Source organism: Physcomitrium patens, chromosome 17, assembly GCF_059467195.1.
Source record: "Physcomitrium patens ecotype Gransden chromosome 17, ASM5946719v1, whole genome shotgun sequence".
NCBI lineage: Eukaryota > Viridiplantae > Streptophyta > Bryopsida > Funariales > Funariaceae > Physcomitrium > Physcomitrium patens.
The window spans coordinates 11,576,399-11,582,398 of record NC_143426.1 but is presented as its reverse complement, the minus strand read 5'-3'; positions in this window follow the sequence as shown (position 1 = coordinate 11,582,398).

The window sequence follows — 6,000 nt, the reverse complement described above, 5'->3', positions numbered from 1 at the left end:
ATCCTTAACACATTCTTGTATTATTGAAAGGAACTAAAAAATCATTCAAAGATGATATAATATTCAACTAGAATAACTATTGCTAAAAACAAGAAGACTAGAAAGTCTTGAAATAAGACTAAGGACCAAAAAGGCATTGACAAGAGTGAAGAAGACTTCACACTTGCCTCCATATATATTCTTAACTAAAAGCTATGTGGTGATGTCCTATAGGACCTTCAAAATGTGTTGACTTTGCAAGTCACAAATCTTAACTTACAAGGCAAGTTTTTCATATGTGCACCACATAATTAGCTTGTTCCACAAGCTACCAACACGTGATTAATTTATTGACTAAGTTTCTAATCTACCAATCAACTACAAATGCATGTAAAGTCAAGCAGCATCTATAAGGCTTCTAGAAAGCGTCTCTTAAAAGGTCTTATGAAATTAACCTACTTTTATCTACTTTTACCTATTCCTATCTAATCATATAATTATTTACTAAAATACTTATGTATGTCTGTGACATTATCTTGCCTTTTAGGGACAAGTTCTCCAAAGAGCAGTCTTCATACGTTGATGAAATTGAAGATGAAGCAAATTATATTTGCGACATACTCCAATCTTTGTTTTCATCAAAGTGTCATAGACATACTCATGTAAGCTAGTAATTACATATATAAATAAGTAGAAGTAAGTAAAAGTAGATAAAATTAAGTTAATTCTATAGTATTTGGTATGGAAGCTTTTTAAAAGCTTCATAGATACTGCTTTGACTTCATAGGTGTCTTTAATTGACTTTTTGGATTAGAAACATAGTCAACAAGTTGGCCATGTGCCACACATGTTGTTAGCTTGAAGACCAAGCTAACTATGTGGCCCACACGTAAAAAAACTTGCCTTGTAAGTCAAGGCAAGTATCCTACAAAGTCAACACATATTGAAGGTCCTATAGAACGTCACCACATAGCCCCTAGTTAGATAGTATATATAGAGGCAAGAGTGAAGCCTTCTTCACTCTTGTCAACTCCTTTCTTATTTTCAGTCTAGTTTCAAGAGTCATCATGTTTTCTAGTCTTTGGTAATAGCCATTCTAGTTCAATATATTATCACCTTTGAGTGATTTCTAAGTATTTTTGAGTGACACAAGAGTGTATTGAGATTATCTTTCTTTGGAGTTCATGTCCTTGATAGTTTGACAAGAGTGCTAATATATTATTTCTATCTTTTTTTAGAAGTGTGTGGATTATCCCACTTCTATTATTGTATTTTGAAGGTTGCGGACTATCCATCTTTAAACAAAAAATCTTATTTTCTAACATTGATCTTTTCCTTAAAGAGAGTGGATTATCCCTCTTTGTGGAATTTGTTTTTAGAGGTTACAGATTACCCTCCTCTTATTTAACTTTTGAATTCGTTTGAGTTGTCTATGGAAGGAAAAATCATGGATGCTATACTTAATAGAAGTGAAAATAGATTTGCAACTATTGCTGATCTTCATGAGCTTGTCAATACTCTTAGGACCGAAATTTCATGCATCACCAACACCAATCATGGAAGCACTATTCCTACTACTATGGAAGAAGTTCAGAGTCTAAGCCAAGAAATTGTGCAGTTGAAGGAAACAAATCGATTAGCCTCGCAACCAAATTCTGAGAATTTTGCTTCTACAAACTCGAGGGAGGTAAGGATTAGTATGCCTGAACAGTTTGAGGGAACAAGATCAAGATTTCGAGGTTTTTGGAACAAGTTAAACTCTACTTAAGATTGCATCTTTTTCAATATCTTGATGGATTTACTCAAGTTGGATTTATAGGCGCACTTCTATCAGGAAGTGCTCTCTCTTGGTTTGCACCTTTGATGGAAAAAGATTCACGACTACTCTATGATTTGAACTCATTCTTGGAAGTATTTATGGCTACATTTGGAAAAAGTGATTGAGAAAGGGTAGCAAAAACCAAGCTTGTATCACTACGACAAGGATCACGTTCAGCCACTATATATGCCACTCAATTCTAAAGTCTTGCTTGTGATGTGGACTGGAATGATAAAGCCTTTATCAATCAATTTCGCTATGGATTAAAGGATAATGTCAAAGATTTATTATTGAAAATACCAAAAATAGATTCTTTAGAATAATTCATTGCTCAAGCTATTGCATGTGATAATCATTTATTTGAAAGACATCAAGAACAAAGATATCGCTAGAGAGGAACAAGTCAAGTCATGGCAACACCTTCTAAGTTTTTGGAAACCTTTCCATCAAGGCCAGAGCCAATGCAAATTGATACGATACATTTTAAACCCCTCACGGAGCAGGAAAAGACTCGATGACGTCAAGAGGGCTTATGTCTATATTGCGGAGAAGCTAAACACACTGCTCAACATTGTCCAAGGAAGTAATGCAATCACAAAATGAAGAGTACGATTGCAAAAGAAGATAATGTGTCAGAAAACGAGTTCTTCTAGCTATAATAAGAATCGTGCGGCTGGAACCATGTGCAACACCTAGTCAAGGTCTTATTCTCTCCTCAGATCCCTCACCTTATTTTATAATAGATGTATGTTTAGGACTCAAAAATCATAAAGTCTTTGCATTATTAGATTCAAGAGCCTCAGCTTGTTTCATAGATGAAGACTTTGTCAAAAAGCAAGAAATATCATTAATCAAGAAAATGAAATCCATACATGTAGAAGTCATAGATGGTCGTTTGTTGTCTTTTGGTGATGTTACCCATGAGACTGTTCTTTCATATGTAGTAATAAAAGATCATAATAGTGCAGTAATATTTAATGTGATATGATCTCCTTTGAATCCAGTCATTTTAGGACTATCCTGGTTAAAAAAATACAACCCTCAAATAAATTGGATTTCTCGTAACCTTAACTTTTCTAGTAGTTTATTTCGAAATTCTATTAATTAAGAAAAAATACATAAGTGTAGTGCATCTAAGCTCTTACTAGTAGGGGCAAGAGCTTTCATGCATGCAGCCAAAGAGGGGTCATCTTTTGCTATATATGCCATGTCCATTTCAGATAGTGAAAAGATGTCAAGTGGTATTCCTAGTCAATATCAAGAATTTCAAGATGTTTTTGAGAAGAAGAATAGAGATATTCTTTCAGAACATCGACCTTATGATTGTTCAATTGATCTTGAAGAAGGAGCTCAACCACCATTTGGACCAATCTATAGCTTATTACAAAACGAGTTGGCTGCACTAAAAGAGTATATTGACGAGAACTTGGCTAAAAACTTCATATGCCATTCAAAATCTCCAGCAGGAGCACCGACCTTATTTGTAAAGAAAAAAGATGGATCTCTACCGATGTGCGTAGACTATCGGAGCCTTAACAAGATCACCATCAAAACCATGTATCTTTTATCTTTGATTTCAGGACTTCTTGATCAACTCAATCAAGTAAAGATCTACACAAAAATAGATCTACGAAGAGCATATAACTTGGTCCGTATCAAAGAAAGAGATGAATGGAAGACTACTTTTCGAACTAGGTATGGACATTTTGAATATAATGTCATGCCTTTTGGACTCACAAACGCACCAACTACTTTTCAACATCTTATGAATGATATATTTTGTGAGTTTTTAGATGATTTTATTGTTTGTTATTTAGACAACATTGTAATCTTCTCTAAGAACACAGAAGAACATGAACTCCTTCTTTGTCATGTGTTACAAAAACTAAGAGATACAGGATTATATGCCAAGTTAGAAAATTGTGTATTCCACACTACTCAAGTTGACTTTTTAGGATATATTATTTCCAACAAAGGCCTGATGATGGATCCCAAGAAGGTCCAAACTATCATAGATTGGAAGACTTCAAGAACAGTATGAGATGTGCAATGTTTTTTGGACTTTACAAATTACTATCAAATCTTCATCAAGAACTTTTTTCTAGTTGCAGCTCTACTTACGTGTTTCACTTGTAAAGACAAATTCGAGTGGAGTAAAGAAGCTGAAGTAGCGTTTGATGCTTTAAAAAAGAAATTTACTTTTGCACTAATCTTGTATCACGTCGACTTCTCTAAGGCATTTTTTATAGAAACAGATGCATCAGACTTTGCCTTGGGTGTCGTTTTGTCACAAATGGGAGCAGATAACAAGCTCCATTCAATAGCTTTCCATTTCAAGAAATTTTCAGCAGGTGAGATTAATTATGAAATCCACGATAAAGAGCTTCTTGCAATTGTGGATTCATTTCAAGAATGGCATCATTATCTAGAAGGTACCTCAAGTCCAATCACCATATATACGGATCATAAAAACCTCGAGTATTTCATGTCAGTACTCATATTAAATCGTCATCAAGCTTATTGGACTATGTCTTTATCAAGATTCGAGTTCATCATCACTTATCGATCAGAAAAACAACAAGGTTTATCCGATGCCTTGTGTAAATGTTCTTAACTTGCACCAAAAGAAGGAGATGTTACTTTTGAGTAATAAAGGACGGTTCTCTTGAAGCCTAAGCAATTTCATCTTCAAGCAATAAAATCAACATTGACTGTTGATTTAACTTTTCTCAAGTAAGTCTAGTTAAGTATGTCTTCAGACCCTGTTGTTCACGATATCAAGAATAATTCTTCTAAATCTCATGATCCTTCTAAATTTGAGTTCAATAACAACCTACTCTATTTTGAAGGACGCCTAAATGTTCCAAAAAGAGAAGATTGTTTACGTGTTCTTCAAGCTCGTCACAACTTTCCAGTAGCAGGACATTTTAGATACAATAAGACTTTGGAGCTGATATCTAGAGATTTTTGGTGGCCTCAAATGTGGAAGGTAGTCAAAGATTTTGTACAATCATGTGATATTTGCTCAAGATCAAAAACTCCTCATCATCAACTTTTTGGACTTTTTCAGCCATTACCTATTCCAGAACAACCATAGTCTTCTGTTTCTATGGACTTTATCACAGATCTTCCAAGCTCAGATTCTTATGACTCTATATTTGTGATAGTAGATTGCTTCACCAAGATGGCACATTTTGTGCTATGTACAAAATTCATCATAGGTGAAGAAACAGCTAAGCTTTTTATTGACAATATCTATCGCTATCATAGATTATCAAAGGATATTATATCGGATAGGGAAACTCAATTTGTATCAAGATTTTGAAGAATCCTTTTTAAGATTTTATAAGTAGATATAAAACTATCTTCGGCTTTTCATCCTCAAACTAATGGACAGACAGAGTGCATAAACCAAGTCTTGGAGCAATACTTAAGATGTACCATCAACTATCAATAAGATTATTAGACAACTTTTCTGTCATTGATAGAGTTTGCTTATAATAATACAGTGCATTCTTCTACGCAATAAATACCTTTCTTAGCCAATTATGGTTATCATCCATGACTTGACACATTTGATTTCTCAAAAGTTGATAATCGTGCAGCAAAAAATATGGCAAATCGATTGTCAGAGTTACATGCAACAATGAAGGCACAATTAAAAGAAGCTCAAGAACGACAAAAGATAAATACAGATGTCTATCAAAAGGAACAACCACCATTCCACATAGGTGATAAGGTATGGTTACTTTGTCATAATATCAAGACCACTCATCCTTGTGATAAGTTGGACTATCGAAGGCTTGGACCATTTTCTATTTCTATGCAAATCAATCCAGTTGCATATCGTTTACATCTACCGAAGTCAATAAAAATCCATCGAGTATTCCACGTGTCTCTTCTTGAACCATACAAGATAGTGGACATACCAAGAAGAAGACAAGCTCTACCTCCTCCTATAGAAGTGGAAAATAATGAAGAGTTTGAAGTGGAAGAAGTCTTAGATTCTAGGCTGGATCAAAATAAAATAGAATATCTTATCCATTGGCACGGATATGATATTAGTGAACGCACATGGAAGCCAGTAAAGAATCTTGTAAATACAGCAAAGGCGATGGAGGCTTTTCATCGACGACATCCATCAAAACCAAGATAAAAATCTTCTTCATAAAAGAAATAAGATCTAGACAAGATAACATTCT